Consider the following 18,212-nt stretch of genomic DNA (forward strand, 5'->3'; position numbering starts at 1 on the left):
CATTTTGGTGCATAGCCTTTCTTTGTATTGAATACTACTGTTTTATAACTCATTTTTTAACTTAAGAATATGCCCCGAACATTGTTCAAGTCTATAAACATTTAACCAGCATCGTTTTTAATGTCTATATGTCATTTCATTGTGTGTCTGTACTTGAACTTATTGAACCAATCAGGCTTTTAAGTTGTTTAATTTTTTTGCTATTATAAGCAAGCTGCAGGAAGTACCCTTGTTGAAATAAAACAAAACACAAAAAGCCCTTTATGCACATGCATATCCTTAGATAAGTACTATGTTTAGAACTGCTGATTTAAAAAGGGATGTACATTGTCTAAGCTTTTGATACAATTAATATATTTCCTTCCTGCAGTAAATTTGTAGCCACCCTAACTGTATGAGAGTGTCTATCTTTGTGGTCTCTCCTTCCCCACAAAGACATACTGAGTATTCGCATGTTTCCTGTTCTTAGAAGAGGCATTAGAGCCTAGTAGTTACAAGCCCAGAGTTCTTCTTGGATTGCTTGGTTTATAACCTGAGTTCCCCCCAATAATTTGCTTCCGTTTTCTCCTCTGAATAATGGGGCTTAGAATGAGGTTGTTCTGAGGCACTATCATGCTTTTCCCATAGGAACTATACCTTAGAGTAACAAAATAGTTGATTATTTTACTAGAACAAATGGAAAAAGAGTGATAGAATATTAATATATTCAACTCCCCACTGAATTGATAAACAAGACCATAACCATCAATGCTGCTACCATCAGACAACCAGATATTGGATATCTCCTGATGGAAGTACAAATCAGAGGAGGAATCTTGTCCAAAAATCATACCAGAGCCTAATCAATACTTTAGTTCTAAGGGCTAGTTTACAGGAAATTCAAGGGACAGAACACATTGAAAAACACCATTGGACAAATGACCTGGTTACTTTAGAAAATACATGGCAAGGAGATATTGTGCCTCATTTTAAGAGAAGGGGGGAGCAATAGATATGATAAGCCTATGCATTAAAATAATAAGGCATATTAATGACTTCTGGACCTTATTTGGGTCCTGATTCAACCAAATTGCTATGAAGAAGAAAAATATGTGAAAATTTTGGGTAAATTTGAATATTGGAGGTTTAATATAAATGAATTGTTAATTTTTATAGGTGTGATAATGGTATAGTGATATTTAAAAGCCCCTAATTAGAAAAAATAAACACCAATTATAAAAGAAATGGTAAATAGAGCTACATTAAAATTAAGAACTAAATGAAAAGGAAGTCTAGAGATGGAAAGGAGGTCTAGAGATGAAAAGGAAGTCTACAAATGAGAAGATAAAAAATACATTTGACATTAGACTCATATCCAGAATCTATGTAAAGAAGTCCTACAAAATGAATATATAAAAAAGACAACTCAATTAAATGGGGCTCTTCATGGGGTGCCTGGGTAGCTCTGTCGTTAAGCATATGCCTTCAGCTCAGGTCATGATCCCAGCGTCCTGGGATCGAGTCCCACATCGGGCTCCTTGCTCCACGGGGAGCCTGCTTCTCCCTCTGACTCTGCCTTCCACTCTGTCTGCCTGTGCTCGCTCTCGCTCGCTCTCTCTCTGACAAATAAATAAATAAAATCTTAAAAAAAAATATATACGAAAGTGTGACCAACATCATTAGTTGTTAGGGAAGTGCAAATTAACAACATTTTTAAAAAATATTTTAAAAGATTTTTATTTATTTATTTATTTGAGAGAGAGACAGTAAGAGAGAGCATGAGTGAGGAGAAGGTCAGAGGGAGAAGCAGACTTCCCATGGAGCTGGGAGCCCGATGTGGGACTCGATCCCAGGACTCTGGGATCATGATCTGAGCCGAAGGCAGTCGTCCAACCAACTGAGCCACCCAGGTGTCCTGGGAAGTGCAAATTAAAACAGCAATGAGATTCTACTGCACACCCATCAGCATGGCTAAGATTAAGAGGACTGAAGATACTAAGGGATGACAAGTATGTGGAGTTCATGTACTGTTTGTGGGAGTATAAATTGGTAAAACCACTCTGGAAAACTGTTTGGCAAATATTTACTGACACCTATGTATAGGGGCATCTGGGTGTCTCAGTCGGTTGGGTGTCCAACTCTTGGTTTCGGTTCAGGTCATGATTTCAGGGTTGTGAGATCGAGCCCCATGTTGGCCTGGGTTCCGTGCTAAGCTTGGAGTCTGCTTGAGATTCTTTCCCTCTCCATCTGCTCTCCCCCACCTGACTCATGTGTATGCTTTCTCTCTCAAATAAGTAAAATCTTAAAAAAAATAAAACCCATGTATACACAAATCCTATGAACATTCACAGGTGATTACTTGATAGAAATTTGTACATAATGTTCATAATGTTCACTAAAAGACAAGTTCTAGAATATTGAAAGCAGTGTTCTCTGCAGTAGCCCCAACGTGCGAACAACCCAAATTGTGAATAATGCTGCTGTGAACATGGGTGTACAAATATCTGTTGGGATCTCTGCTTTCAGTTCTTTTGGACATAGACCCCAAAATGGAATTGCTGGGTTATGTGGTAATTCTTTGTTTAATTTCTTGAGGAAATGCCACACTGTTTTTCTGTATTTTGGGAATTTCTGTTTTAATATCTAATAATGGCAGTTATTGATTGATATAAATCACATAGGCAACTACTGAGGTCCTCAATAATTATGAGTGTAGAGAGGGAGGTGCCTGAGTGGCTCAGTCAGTTAGGTGTCTGCCTTCCACTCAGGTCATGATCCCAGGGTCCTGCAGCCAGATTTCGTCCTGCAGCCAGCTCCCTGCTGGAAGAGGAGTCTGCTTCTTCTTCCTCTACTTGCTGCTCCACCTGCTTGTGCATGCACTCTCTCTGTCAAATAAATAAATAAAATCTTGAAAAAAAAGGCAAGAACTGCAGCTTTAATGAACTATATTACTCACCAAGGAAGAGAAGGGTTGAAGCAGTCTTTGCTCATGGATGTGGATGAGGTGGGTGGTACTCTCCTTTGCAGTGTCTCAGTTTGGAGGACACCTTATATGGTCGCACTAATAATGGGATCCATTATCGGGTGGATCGTCAGACTGGGTGTTGTTTGGGGTTGTAGTAGAGCTTCCTAAACTGGCAAGCTTTCATCTTCTTGTAGACCATGCTTTAGGATGAAGAAACTACAGAGTATAGCTTTATTTCACCCTGGTTGCTACACTAAAAATTTCTTTATATGGTACTATAAGACATCAGGTCATTTTCTTTCTTTTTTTTTTCTAAAAGAAAGCCTCTTATTGTTTATTCGCAAAGCATATGTTGTCAGTGTGACCACTCTCAAAATACCAGTAATCTGAAGACCATACATTCCTTTTGAATTTTGATTAATGTTTTGAAATCTATTAATTCTGACCTCCTGCTACTGTTATTTGGAATGTAACTAAAATTTCCCAATGTACTGTTTTGTTAAAAGTCTAAAATGCGAGTGCCTGTGTGGGTCAGTCAGTTAAGTGTCTCACTCTTGATTTTGGCTCAGATTGTAATCTGAGTCTGTAGTCTGCTTGAGATTCTGCCTCTCCCTCTCCCCTGCCTTCCCCCCACCCTGTGCTCTTTTTCACTTTCTTTCTCCCTAAAAATAAAGAAGTCTGTAAAAAAAAAATGTCAAATGGTAAAGATTTTACTTATTTATTTGACAGAGAGACAGCGAGAGAGGGAACACAAGCAGGGGGAGTGGGAGAGGGAGAAGCCGACTTCCCACTGAGCAGGGAGCTGTATGCAGGGCTCCATCCCAAGACCCTGGGATCATGACCTGAGCTGAAGGCAGATGCTTAATGACTGAGTCACCCAGGCACCCTTCAGATGGGTTTTTGAGACACAAATATTTGTTTCTAAATAAATGTTGACTGAAAACATCACGTTGAGGGTCATGTGCACTGTATGAAGTTTGCATATTAACAATCTCTATGTGTCTTCTCAGGAAAATACTAACTGGGGGGGGGGGCTGTTGCAGGGTGTACTGGCTTGAGTCAGTCTTTTCTTCTGGTCTGCAGGACACAACTGCTTCCTCCCAAGGCAGGCGGCACCGAGCCCATCCAGTTGCTAGTCCTTGTATGCAGCCTAGAGTCTGTATCGCAGTTTGATGTCCAGTAGTCTCATTGGGTCTGGTTACCATGCACTAAAGGTTATCTTCCATCCCTCTCCCCTTCAAGGACAGTTGTGGAAGAGGGTCTGGATGAACGGGGCAGGATAACCCAAATAAGTAAAATCTTATTTTACTTGTCCAAATTCTTTCCATTTGGATAAGGAGAGAATGAGCAGCAATGTCTGGGCTCACCTCTCTCCTGACTGGGACTTTGTCTGAGACCTCTGTGTGCTTAGATGGGGCCTGTTGCTTGATAGGCTTCATTTTAGGTTGAACGGATGGGGAGCCACACCTCCTAAATCTCATCTATCATCCCATATGTCAGATCTCAGTCCGGAACTCCTCCAGGGTAGCAGAGGGCTGCTACTTTCTCAGCCTTTTTTTTTTTTTTTTTTTTTTAAAGATTTTATTTATTTATTTATTTGACAGAAAGAGAGATTACAAGTAGACAGAGAGGCAGGCAGAGAGAGAGAGAGAGAGAGGCAAGCAGGCTCCCTGCTGAGCAGAGAGCCCGATGCGGGACTCGATCCCAGGATGCTGAGATCATGACCTGAGCCGAAGACAGTGGCTTAACCCACTGAGCCACCCAGGCGCCCTTTCTCAGCCTTTTTGAAGTATATCTTTTTCAGCCTTTCTGAAGTATATCCTCTTGGCTACGCTTTGTTTTATATCCTCCATCTTAGTTCTTCAATCTACACTATTATCCAGAAATTTCTCAATCTCATATATGTGGTTGGTCCCTGTCCCTTACTATTTCTGCCTAAAAGGACATGGTTTTATTCCTTACTATGCTTATGGACATTCATTTAAGTGGGATATTGAGGTCAAAAGGCATGCGCCCTATCTGCTTTCATCAACAAGAAGTTTTCAGTTTTGAGAGACCGAGCTCATCTTACATTAGAAGCAGTCACTTGCAACACTTTTGTTGTTCCGTGTTTGGGGTGAAGGATAAACTGGTTCCTCTTGATTGATAGCACCTGTGAATTCTGGGCTTCTGCTGTTGACATTAAGAAGGGCAAGAGCTGACAACTGATCATGGAAAGTGCCTGTGTTCCACTGGAGTTGACTGATGGAGGAGAGGATGCTGGGTAGGAGATCAGGGAAGAGTCAGAAGAGGGTGGTGTAGGTCCTGGCCGCGCTCCTACCTGAAGGACCTAACAAAGATGCCGTGGTTAGATTCTTAGTGTGATGGGGCACTTCTCTTTGGAATGAATCAGTTACTGATACATTCAGTCTTCAAAATAATAATAGTCTTCTAAATAAGAGGTTATTGGTGGAAAAATAATCAGTTGAGAAGCGGCTCAGAGGGATTGACCAGCCAGCATGCATTCTGATTCCCTTGAGCTAGTTTTTCCAGGGGCTTCCCTCTGAAGGCATAAATCATAAATCCTCTGTATTCCCCTCAACTGTCGGTGTGTAGTGTCCCACCCTACTTTTTGAGTAGGAGGGGCGTTAGTAGAAGCCCGAAGACCTCCTTCACTGGCTACTTTAAGTAGAATCTCCTACTGCAGTCTGGTCTGTTCTGTGTTAGAGGTGACGTCTATCACCCCCTATAGATTTGGGAGAACAAGGGCCACATGGGCTTTGTTTTCTCACAGGGATGCCAGCCAGACTCTCAGTTTTCTCTTGAACAGCTGCCATTTCTATCTTCTGTCTGCTCCACAGAATTCTCTGTACAGAGAATTTTTAATTTTCACATAGTGGTCTGTTGAAAACATACTACATTGAGCACTTCTGACCAAGAACCATTTCTTCCAGAGATATCAGCCTTTCCTAGAGGCTTATCAGACAAGTGATATCTTAACATTCTAGAGGGTCCTGCTTGAATCCTAGGAGCTGTGGTTAGATCCTCTTTCCTAGATTTCAGGAAGAATTATCTGCATTACGAGGTTTGGTGTTCTAACACACAATTCTTAACATTTCTCATTGGTCTTAAAATATCCAGTATACGAGCTCCCTGTCTTCTGTGCATTGGGAGCAGCTCTCCTGCCACAGCCCCTCATTCCCTGGACACGTAGGTCTGTGCGAAGTTCATCTCTGCCCCCTTCTTGGTCAGGGGCACTTCTCAGCCCTTGAACGGATTAATGTCTACAGCAGTGCTAAAAGCACCGGAAACACTGACGGATAAGAGCCTCAGCAGCTTGGCAGCCCTGTGTCCCCTGACTTCACTTATTCCCAGTCGCAGCTGAATCAGAGCCATTTCAAGGGACATTGGCACAGCTGCCAAGTGCATGGGGGCTGGGGCTGCAGTGGTAGGCGTGGCTGGCTCTGGGGCTGGAACTGGGACTGTGTTAGGGAATTTCATCATTGGTCATGTCAGGAACCTGTCTCTGAAGCAACAGCTCTTCCCCTGTGCCATTCTGGGCTTTGCCCTCTCGGAGGGCATGGGGCTCTTTGGCCTGATGGTGGCCTTTCTCATCCTCTTCACTATGTGAAGGACCTGTGCCTCCATCTTTTTCCTGTTTCTCCTCTACCCTGTATGTTCCTTTTCTTACGCCTCCCCAGGCAGCCAGAGGAAAGTGGTTAGCTCAGAGTTTGACAGAGGGAAGGCAAATAAATCCTGTATTAATAAGATAAAAGAAAATCCAAAGTATAAGAATGAGCCATTATTTGAAGTTGGAAAACCAAAGACTTTTAGTGTCCAGGGGATCAAAGGGGGGGTGGAAAACCAAGATGAGCTGAGATTTTTCAGGGCCCCTTTTTTTTTCCAGGGAAATTTTCCACGAAAAAATTTTTCCTGGAAATTTCCTGAAGATTTTCATCTTCATTCATCACAAATGTCTCTTAGCTTTGATGAGTTTAGATAGATAGTGTGGTTGGGGAAGCTGACCTCAGGGGCTGGTTGTTTTGGTTGCTTTGCAGAATCTCCTGTTGCCTCCCTCCATGTGGGACTGGAGCTTGCTCATCATTCTGACCTATTTAGCATGGCTTGGGGGCAAGGACAGAGGAAGTGCCTGTGGGGTGGTGACATCTGAGCTGAAGGAGCAGGAATGTGTCTGGAAAGATGGACCAAGAATAAGTCAGGGGTCCCAGTGGAAAGGCCTGAGGGCCAGGCCAGAAAGTTTTAGGATGAAGCCAGCACAGAGGAGTTGAGAAGCTTAGATATATCCATTTGGCACTTTTTCAAAGTATAGAAACAATACTTGTTTGGTGGAAAATGTGGGGCTGATTGGAAAATATTTAAAAATTTAAATTACCTTTAATTTTACTACTTAGAATATAACTGCTGATAACATTTTTATTGTGCCCTGCTTATCTTTTTTTCTATGGCTGCTTGGTGTTTTTCCCTATCTTTGTTAAGTAGATCATATAAGTTGCTGCTGCTGCTGCTGCTGCTTCTTCTTCTTCTTCTTTTTTTTTTGTTAAAGATTGTATTTATTTGAGAGAAAGATAGAGCGAGAACACACATGAGCAAGGGTAGAAGCAGGGGGGAGGGAGAAGCCTACTCCCCGCTGAGCAGGGAGCCCAACATGGGGTTCCATCCCAGGACCCTGGGATCAAGACCCGAGTCAAAAGCAGATGCTTAACCATCTGAGCCACACAGGCGCCCCAGTTGTTTCTTCTTATAAGGACATGATGAACATCCTCATGTAAATGAAGTATTTCTATAGATATTCACTTTGGGTATATTTCTTGCCAAGGAATGACTAGATCAGAGGAGATGTGAACCATTTAAAGGTTCTTAATACATATTTCCAAACTGCCTTTCAGAAAGGTGGTACTAATTTACATTTGTGTGAGTACTGTATGAGTTTATGGGTTTTCTCCAAGCCTGGTCCAACATGAATGTTGTTTTGATCTGTTCAGTCTGATGTAAGAAAATGGCTTCTATGGCCGTTTTATTTTTTATGACACGGATTACTAGTGAGGTTAAATAAGTGTACAGGTTATTGTATTTGGCAAATTGTCTCTTGCTGATTTTTTTTCATGTGGACGTGGGTACATCTCATTGATTTGTAAGAGTTTTGTTTTGTTTTGTTTCTCATAGTTAAGGAAGCTGAAAGATCTGATTTTTCACAGACATGTTGCAGTGATCCCTGCAGGTGTGTGAGGGCCAGGGGGCGCTGTTGAGCAGGGCTGTGATGTGATTACAATTCCCAGTCATAAGGTCATGGTCATACCATGACCAGCTGGTGACTTGTATATGCATCCAGAGGCAGGCTTCCTGGATGATCAGAAGTATTGGCTCTTGTTTTACAGGGATGAGCAAAAAGGCCTGAACTTCAAGTCAGAATTTGAACCCAGGTAGGCTGAACCTGAGTTCCATGCTCTTTGCTTTAGCCATTCTGTTTTCCTGACCTCTTGGTCTCCCTAGTCATTTCCTTCCATGGGTTGGTCAAAGAGCCTGTAACAGAGGAAGACCTGTGAGCATCTCACGGTTAGTCAACAGGGCAGCGGGGCGGTGAGGGGGCGGGGAGCACTTGCCTTACTCTGCACCTGTCTTGGAGAGAGGAGGTGGGTGGCCCTCCCACAGAGGAGGTGGCCCCAGAGTTCTTTGGGGCCTGCATGCTGGAAGCAGGGACATCTTAGCATAGGCCCTGGAGCCCTCACCAACGTGAGGCCTGTGTGGCCTGGAGCCCTTACATTCTTATGTTCGCTTCAGCCCCAGCTTCTCGTGGAACCCTCTCTGCTCCTGCACTCCATTTCTTCATCATCCTTCCTTTTCCAGTCTTCTGTGGGACTTGACTATTCAAATTCTGGTTAGGTGCTTTCTCATCAGCAAATAAAGTCTCTGGGGTTGGGCTCCTGGTCTTGGAGTTCTATATCTCCCACAAGATTCATTAAAGGATGTGTGTCGGATTGGTCATGATGATTTCTGGGAGGGAGGCAAAACCGACTGTCCCTGGGACAAGAAAGCGGGAAAGCACAACCCTCCTGCCGACTTGGTCAGAAGCTCTTGGTTACTGTCACACTTGGCTTGTCCCTAGCACATATGGTTGTCAGACGGTGGAGTAGTGCTAAGTCAGCTGTGAAGATTAGCAACTGGTTGGGCAGTGAGAACCAGGCTTCTGGTTTCAGGAGGAATTTGTTGAGTGTAGTGATTAGTGTTGGAGAGCAAAAAGAAAATATTGGCATGTCAGTATTTATTTCTAGTACTGAAGTACCACATTATGTTAGCATGATGTTTACCCCTTTCAGAATTAGCCTGACTCCTGGCACCATATTTTATTTTTTGCTAGTTGTGATCCACTGAACTGATTTTTAAGACCCAGTAGGTTTCAATCCACAGCTCAAAAAACACCAATACCCCTGAGATAGGAATTGTTTCTGTCTTACGGATGAAAAAGGCTCAGAGGTGACATGATCTCTTCTAAGATCACACAGCTAGTACTGCTTTCCCCCTTTCCCCATTCTTCTGGGGGTACTCTTCTTTTTGAGATAGACTTGCTTCTTTGGAAAGTCAGTTGCAGCCCTTTTTTTTTTTTTTTTTTTTTGGTTTGTTTTTGTCTAGTTTTGTCTAGTTCACCACTCCCTCTTACTTGTGTTTGCAAGATTGATGTTCATTATTAATGAATGTAGCGTTAGTGAATTCTAGGATTACAGTTCTTAAGTACTGAGAATGTATTTGTGACGATGAGTAGTATACATTTGCTCATTATTTTGGAAGTTGTGTGATTTGGAGCCTTTCATGGTATTCATCCTCTGCATCCCCCTAATAGAATGAAACTCTACAGGTGCATAGTTGGCATGCAGGTGTGAAGGTGAATTGGACTAGGTATAGACAGTTCCCCACTGTCACCAGCTGCAAAGCATGATGACTCACATTTCTTTCTCTGTGTGTAGATACCTGTAGATAGATTTCTTCTCACCTGATGGCTCCTCAGGCCTCAGAATACCTGCCTACGGAGGCTATGTGTCTTGTTGGTCCTGCTGATCTCAAGCCTTTCTGGTTGACAGCTTATTGCTCCAAGCCAGGACCTCTTGGAGTAAATGGCTCTGGAACATCAGGGACTGATGTTTAACTGTGCATTTCTAGAAGCCCTTGAGTGGGCACCGAGTCTGAGGACCCTCTCGGACAGTGAATTGCTCACTCGCTGTATCCATTATTAGGTCAGGCCTAGTTCTAAGAGCCTGGGCCATCTGCATTCTCCATCCTTGATAGAGTTATCTGGGAGAGAGGCAGCTTGGAAACACTCTGAAGACAGGGCTGCAGTGGCCTGAGAATGAGGGAGGATCTTCTGGAATTCACATTTGAGCACTGAAGCAACAGTCTATATTATTGGGGCAGATAGCATCTTCATTCATTAGTGCCTGAGTCCTGCCCAGGCAGAACAATTGAGATTTCAGGCACTGAAAACAAGATAGCAGGCCTGTAATGGAGTCCCTCATGCTGAGCCTTACATCACCAAACTGAGACTTAATTAGTTTCAGCTGTCCCAGAAATGGAATCTAATCAAAAGTTATCTGACAGCACTAGTTAGTAATCTGCCTGATAGACCCTTGTCATCCCCTAAAGGAAAATGACTTCAAAGTAGCCAGTCTGCTTTGGCTTAGCATGACTTCCTTATTCCTACTCACTTCTGTCTATAAAAGTCTTTCATTTTGTACAGCATCTCAGAGCTCCTTTCTGTCTGCTAAATGGGATGCTGCTGTGTTCATGCAACATTGGATACGGCCAATAAAATCTTTATTTAAGATTTATTTAAATTTATTTATTTAAATTTTACTCAGCTTAATTTTTTTTTTTTTAACAAAGAAAACCTAGGATGATGTCGTTAAATAAGTGTCCTCATTGCAGAGGTGCATAATAATCTTTTGATAGAAGATTTGCAACCCCGAACATTTATAAGAAATCTTTTTTTTTTTTTTTAATTGATGAAGCAGGTACATTTTGGTTATCTAGAAATTTCACTGTGGATTAGTGGAGTTTTTCTTAATACTAGATGACTGAGGTGTTAGAGCTTATTCTATTCATCAAACCTCAACTTCTCAGCTGAGATGGAGTTGGGTGGGGACAACAGCCAGCCTGTCCACAGTGCGATGACTAGAGGGGCCGCTACAGTTGTGCTTGATACACAGATGGTGAGTAAGTTTTTTGGTTGATGCATCTGTCTGTCTTTGCATAGAGTGACAACCAGTTTGGCAGGGGCTTAGCTTCTGGAAGTCCAAGCTGAAGGAAGCAGGTATTTCCCTTTTGCAAGATTGCTGGACAGAAAAGCAGCCAGCAGCTGCTGGAGATTATTTTCTTATTCTACTACCCACCTTCATCCTGGAGGTTTGATGTCTCATCCTTAGAATGTTCTTGGGAATTTCTCATTCTTTCCACTTACGGAATTAGCAAATCTGTGTGAATGCCGTGAGCTGGTGCTGTTTTGTGCAGAGTGGCTGGCTATGTGAGAAATTATGCTTGCCATTTTAACCTACAGACTCAGAAGGGGAAAACTCCTTAGTTGTTCCTTAACCTGCCATCTTCTCTCTCTTCCTCCTTTTGTGAAGAAACCTGCATTGGGGACCTTGTATATATCAGTCAGTGTTGTAGGCAAAGGGGGATATAGCAGTGAATAACTGAAGTCCCTTCCACGTGGACTTTGTGTTCCAGTGGGGGAGTCAAATGTGTAATAATTTCAGGTGGTAGTGATGTTATGAAGAACAAAGCAGGTTTTTTGTTTGTTTGTTTGTTTTAATATGGGGGTAGCATTTTGAATTGTTTGAAGCCCTTCCACTAATGAATCTGATTGGCTCAAAGGACAGATGTGTTCTTAATCTTTCTGGAGCATTTTTCATTACTCAAGGGAAATATGCAGAGACTTCTACCTTTTTGTAGGGCAGGACTGAACCATTTAGGGCTCTGAAAGGTTTTACTCTGCCCACTTATTCATTATTCCTGGCAACATAAGTTACTGTTTGCAGGTAGAGCTCTTGACCACTCTGGGTTTTATGGGTGCCCCGGGGGATCTCCCTCACCAGCCTCCCTGGCCCCAGTCATTTTAACCTTTGGGAAAGGCTGAAAATGCAGCCCTTTTAGTCATTAGTTGGATTTGTATAGCTGTAGCTCTAGGGGTGGTCTTCCCCACACAAATGCTGGCACACCATTATTCTAGGCTTTGTGGATAAAACATTAATGACTTTGATTAAAATTTAGTGAATTTGGGGGCACCTGGGTGGCTCAGTCAGTTAAGTGTCAGAGTCTTGATTTCAGCCCTGGTTTTGACCTCAGGGTCATGAAATTGAGCCCCATCTGGTTGGTTCTGCACTGAGTGTGGAGCCTACTTAAGATTCTCTTTCCCGGGGCGCCTGGGTGGCTCAGTGGTTTAAGCCTCTGCCTTCAGCTCAGGCCATGATCTCAGGGTCCTGGGATCGAGCCCCACATCGGGCTCTCTGCTCAGCGGGGAGCCTGCTTCCCCCTCTCTCTGCCTGCCTTCTGCCTACTTGTGATCTTTCTCTATCAAATAAATAAATAAATAAAAATCTTTAAAAAAAAAAAAAAAGGGCGCCTGGGTGGCTCAGTTAGTTGGACGACTGCCTTCAGCTCAGGTCGTGATCCTGGAGTCCCGGGATCGAGTCCCACATCGGGCTCCCGGCTCCATGGGGAGTCTGCTTCTCCCTCTTACCTCCTTGCTCATGTTCTCTCTCACTGTCTCTCTCTCAAATAAAAAAAAAAAAAAAAAAAAAAAAAAAGATTCTCTTTCCCTGCCTCTGCCCTTCCCCACTACTCCTGTGCGTGCTCGCCCTCTCTTTCTCTCTCAAAAAAACAAAAAAACAATGAGTTTTAAAAAGACAGTTATTTAGCTTTTACCAGATTCAAGGCAAGGAACATTCAAGATAAACAAAGATGAATAATGCAGTCCCTACTTTTGATGAGCTTGAAATCAAATCAGCTTACAGGAAGTTCTATCTGAATATAAATACAGATGGGCAACAAATGGTGTGAGAGAGGTATAAGTTACATCCTGTGGGAACTTTATTTGTAGGAGATAAAGCTGGTGGGAAGAATGGTCTGTTAGATTCCTGGGGCTCTTCTAACAAATTACCAGGAACTGGGTGGTTTGAAACAATAGAAATTTATTCTCTCACTTCTGGAGGCTGGAAGGCTGAAATGAAAGTGTTGGCAGGCTTGCATTCCTTTCAGAGTCTCTAGGGCAGAATCCATGCCTCGCCTCTTCCCGGTTTCTGGTGACTATTGGCATTCCTTGGCATATGGCCACATCTCTGCCTATGCTGTCCTCACATTGCCTCTCCTCTGTGTGTCCAAAATTTCTGTGCCTCACTCTTAGAAGGATACAGGTGATTGCATTTAGGGGCTAACTGGATAATCCAGGATACGCCTTCTTTCAGGACTCTTAATTCAATCACTCTGCCTTATGAGGGAATATTTACCCTTTTGCCATGTAAGGTAATTATTCACAGATTCTTGGATCAATTTATTTTCAGGGAGGCCCATTTTTTATTCCCGCCTGCTACAGATGAGAATCAGGAAGGACCTTCCTTCCTTGAGTCTTGGTGGCTTCTAAGATGGGGCTTGAAGCATGAGCAGGGAGGTGAAAAGGCAAGGATCAAAGGGGGAGAAGAAGGAAGGGTGGGATGTAATCAGGGCCAACGGGTAGTTAATTGTGCTTGGATGGAGCATGTGGTGTGTGCAGGGTGTAAAGGGCCTGGAGTGGAGGTAGTTTGTCTAAAGACATTTCACTAGGCAGAAATGAGTGGAGGAGGGGGATGCTAGAGCTGTGCTTTATGAAGATTAATCTGGGAGTATGTGCAGAATAAATTAGAAAAGGGAGGAATTGGTGGAGAACCAATTGGGAGGCCGTTGTGGTAGAGAAAGGTTGACATGCAGACGTCAGCAAGGGTACTAGCAGTGGGAATGAGAATAAGGAAAGACCCTGTCATAAGAGGATCACACAGTTTGAGAATTGATGAGGGGATCCTGTGTGTGTGTAGGGGGGTTGTTAACCACAGTTCAACTAAGTAAATTTTAAACAAGATCTAATTGGTTTTTATTAAATGATTCATGAATTGGGCAGCAAGTAGAGGGGAGCTCTGAGGAGTTGTATGGAATGGAAGGTTTTTATGGGGGCAGGGGGTGGAAGAAGTTACTAGCAAAACATTCCAGGCAAGGGGAGAGAAGCTGGAGGTCTTCTCATGTAGATAACCTTATCTTCCTTTGGGGGATAGAGAGGGCCCACGTGGCAGACCGACAGGCACTGATCAAAAATTCCTGACCAACCAGTTAAGACTACATTTCTGGGGGAGGTTGAAATTGCAGTTAGATTCAGTGTTAAGCTTCAGTTTGGGAAGTTAGTGTAAGTGATGCCATTTGGGGCCTGTGGCTTCCAACAGGGGCTTGGAGACAGTGGTGAAGATCAGTGTTTCCCATGGAGTGTGTCTCAGGTACATTAGCGTCTTGAAGGAGAACAGAAGGAAGAGCTTGTGTGGTTGGAAAGGAGGTGATGAGTTTGGACCTATCAAGTTTAAGGTGCTGGTTGGACATCAAAGTGTCTTACTGGCAGGTTGAAATTTAGAGCTTGGGAGAGAGGACATAACTAGTGTCCTGGAGGATGAGCCCACAGAAGAGACGCTGATGACAGTGGATTGCTCACTAAGGATACGGTGAACAAACTCCCTAACCTGCACTTAGGGAGTGTGGGGAAGAAGAACAGAAAAGATGTAATCGGGGGCACTTGGGTGGCTCATCATTAGGCATTTATTTGCCTTTGGCATGGGTCGTGATCCCAGGGTCCTGGGATCAAGCCCCACATCGGGCTTCCTGCTTGGCGGGAAGCCTGCTTCTCCCTCTCCCACTCTGCCTGCTTGTGTTCCCTCTCTTGCTGTGTCTTTCTCTGTCAAATAAATAAATAAAATCTTAAACAAAAAAAAAGATGTTAATTGGAAAAAGAAGAAAACTAAGACTGTTTTAGTTATAAACACAGCAAGCTGCTCAAATTTTATGAAAAAGGAATTCATTGGCTCATGTAACTTAAAGACCAAGGGAATTCCAGCTTCAGGCCTAATTTAATCTAGGGGCTCAAAAAAAAAAAAGAAAAAAAATCTAGGGGGCGCCTGGGTGGCTCAGTGGGTTAAGCCGCTGCCTTCAGCTCGGGTCATGATCTCAGGGTCCTGGGATCGAGTCCCGCATCGGGCTCTCTGCTCAGCAGGGAGCCTGCTTCCTCCTCTCTCTCTGCCTGCCTCTCTGCCTCCTTGTGATCTCTCTCTGTCAAATAAATAAATAAAATCTTTAAAAAAAAAAAAAAAAAAAAAAATCTAGGGACTCAGATGTCACCAAGCCTCGGTCACTCTCTTTCACATTGCTTTTGTTTTTAGGCTTCACATGGTTGCAAGATTTTCCAGCAGGTTAAAGCCCCATGGCCAAGGTCATGCCTTCTTCCTGGGGCCCCCACAAGAAGTACAGGGAATCGCTGTGATTAGTTTGTGTGTCCAGTGAAAACATGCCAACTGTTACCCAAACATATTTATCAATATTATCAAAACTTACTGGTTGTTGAATGCTATCATTTTGTCAATAGACTCATGGTTTAAGGTACGTACAGTTGTTAAGCAGGGATTTTAGAAGTTTTGTTAGGGCTTGATTGTAATGTCCAAACCAGTGTTCTCTTTGTATTGAACCAACGATGCTTAGATTTCCTATTGTTTTTCCCTCTCTGGGGTCAATTGTTGGGTATCTCTGGTCAGTTTTTCCAAATTATCATTTGGCAGAACATTCTTTTGAAACATGGCAGAAGTTAGGCTGTTGGTTTCCTTGAGAACAGTGTTTTTGGCAGAAATTTCAGCAAGGTGTTCAATTGGCATCCAGGGAGTTGAATCTGGGATTCCTAGGAACCTAAATAGTAGCCAGAGCAACCAACAAAAGTATGGCATCTAATAAATTTTGGACATAGGAGCTATATTTAATTTTGTCCCACTGTAGGTAGGGATACCTGGTTGTTTCCGTAACATTCCAAATCATGAGATACCCCAAAGGCATAGCCCCTATCAGTATAAATATGTACTGTTTTGCCCTGGGCTAAGCTCAAGTAACTCTTTTGGGCTGAAGTAGCTAAAGGTAAAGGTGCTGCCTCAATGACTTCAAAGGAGTCACACTAGCATACCCAGCATGATATTTACCATTTTCATCCTATAAATAAAAATAGCCAACCATGGGGGCGCCTGGGTGGCTCAGTGGGTTAAGCCGCTGCCTTCGGCTCGGGTCGTGATCCCGGGGTCCTGGGATCGAGCCCCGCATCGGGCTCTCTGCTCGGCAGGGAGCCTGCTTCCTCCTCTCTCTCTGCCTGCCTCTCTGCCTGCTTGTGATCTCTCTCTGTCAAATAAATAAATAAAATCTTAAAAAAAAAAAAAAAAAAAAAATAGCCAACCATGAAAAATTTGCTTTGGTTATAGGAGTTTCCTATAAAAGTCATTGAAATCCAGAAGGTAATCTGTCTGTATTAAGCAGTCATGAAGAGTTCTGTCTGGATGCAAAAGTAGTTCTTGTTTCCAGATCAGATGCCCTAAATATGGAACCTGAGTTTGAGCAAACTGGCGGGGGAGGGGGGAACATATATATGTAGAGAGAGAGAGGGAGGGAGAGAGGGAGACTTTATGTCCCTTTAAACCCCAAAGTGGTTGTTGTTTTTCCTTGTTTGTTTGTTTTTAAAGATTTTTAAGTAATTTCTATACCCAGTATGGGGCTTGAACTCACAACCCCAAAATCAAGAGTCATGTGCTCCATCCATTGAGCCAGCCAGGCTCCCCTAAGGCCAAAAGTTTTAGCAGATGAGTGTTGTCTCCTGTGAAGAGATTTGAGAAAGGGAGCGGAGAAGCAAATCATATACATATTATAACCAACTAGAGCCTGCAGAAAACTTTATATCCTCCAAATCAGCTTTTAAGGTTTATAAGGAGTTAAGAAGGTCTGCCTATATAACCCGGAGCATTACTGTCCAGGTTTATTACTGTTCTTCCCAGGTGAAAGCAAGAAGATACTGTCCTTATGAACTGGAACACTAAAAGTGCACTATATAGAACAATTACAGGGAAGGAGGATTTGCTTTTAGTGGGAAAGGACATCAGTGTGTGGGGGTTGAGAACAACAGGGCACCCAGGGATAATGTTATTTATTGCTCTGAGGTCCTGGACTAGCCTCCATCCTGGCCAGGGGTCTTCTCACAGGTAAAGTAGGGGCTCCCAGGGCCTAGTACAGGGGATGATAAGGCCCTGAGTCTGTGGTCTCCTACTCCGGGCTTGATTCCTTAAAGGGCTTCTTTATTTATAGGGCATTTGTTCTGGGGAGAGGTGGCGAGGGATCTGTATGAATCTTGGTGGGAGGCGTGCTGTGAATCCTGCCAGTATCAGTTGAGGAATCTGACCATAAAGAGGGTGGCAGCTGACCCGATGGGGACAAATGCGCCGTGTCCCCAGACTCCTCTATCATGCCATCAGAGATAGAGCAAACAGAAGAGGCTGAAGGCTCATTTAATCCACCTGGTTGGCAATTTTTTTTTTTTTTAAGATTTTATTTATTTATTTGTCAGAGAGAGAGCGAGCGAGAGCGAGCACAGGCAGACTGAGTGGCAGGCAGAGTCAGAGGGAGAAGCAGGCTCCCTGCGGAACAAGGAGCCTGATGTGGGACTCGATCCCATGACGCTGGGATGATGACCTGAGCTGAAGGCTGCTGCTTAACCAACTGAGCCACCCAGGCGTCCCCCTGGTTGGCAATTTTGATTCTAAACTTATTTCTTTCTTTCGGGAGAAATTCTGGCATAATACTTTCCTAAGAAATCTTGTCCCATGAATGAATGGGATGCAGAAACTAAGGAGAAAAGGGTGGGAATCTCTCCAAGTGATGAGGGAGCAGGAGGCTGGCTGAGGACAAAGCAAGAGCTGGCGCCTTGCACCCCCCCCTCCATCCGCTCCCCTCCATAGGTGTAGCATTCCTCAGGCACCCCTGACTGCCATAAAATGATAAATAGTTAACTTACTAAGATCACAATTCTACAAGACAGGAGTCTCCCTTGGTTTGCAAATATCCTTGAGATTTACAAACAAAGAAGTTACCTTATCAATAGCCCAAATTCCAAAGACACAGAACTCAGTTTCTCAAGCCTAATGTCACCCTCCCCTCCATAAAAACCGAAGGAGGCGGAGGTAGAAGGAAAAGC

At 43.4% G+C, this 18,212-nt stretch overlaps 1 protein-coding gene and 1 pseudogene across 1 annotated transcript in view; both read left to right on the forward strand.

The window, feature by feature from the left end:
• The window catches only part of CDS2 (CDP-diacylglycerol synthase 2), a 68,272-nt gene that overhangs the window by 8,641 nt on the left and 41,419 nt on the right, over positions 1-18,212 (forward strand). The gene's annotated exons all lie outside the window — the stretch shown is intronic.
• Positions 4,483-12,473, forward strand: LOC131808020 (ATP synthase F(0) complex subunit C2, mitochondrial-like; annotated as a pseudogene).

This window comes from Mustela lutreola, chromosome 9, assembly GCF_030435805.1.
Source record: "Mustela lutreola isolate mMusLut2 chromosome 9, mMusLut2.pri, whole genome shotgun sequence".
Classification (NCBI taxonomy): Eukaryota; Metazoa; Chordata; class Mammalia; order Carnivora; family Mustelidae; genus Mustela; species Mustela lutreola.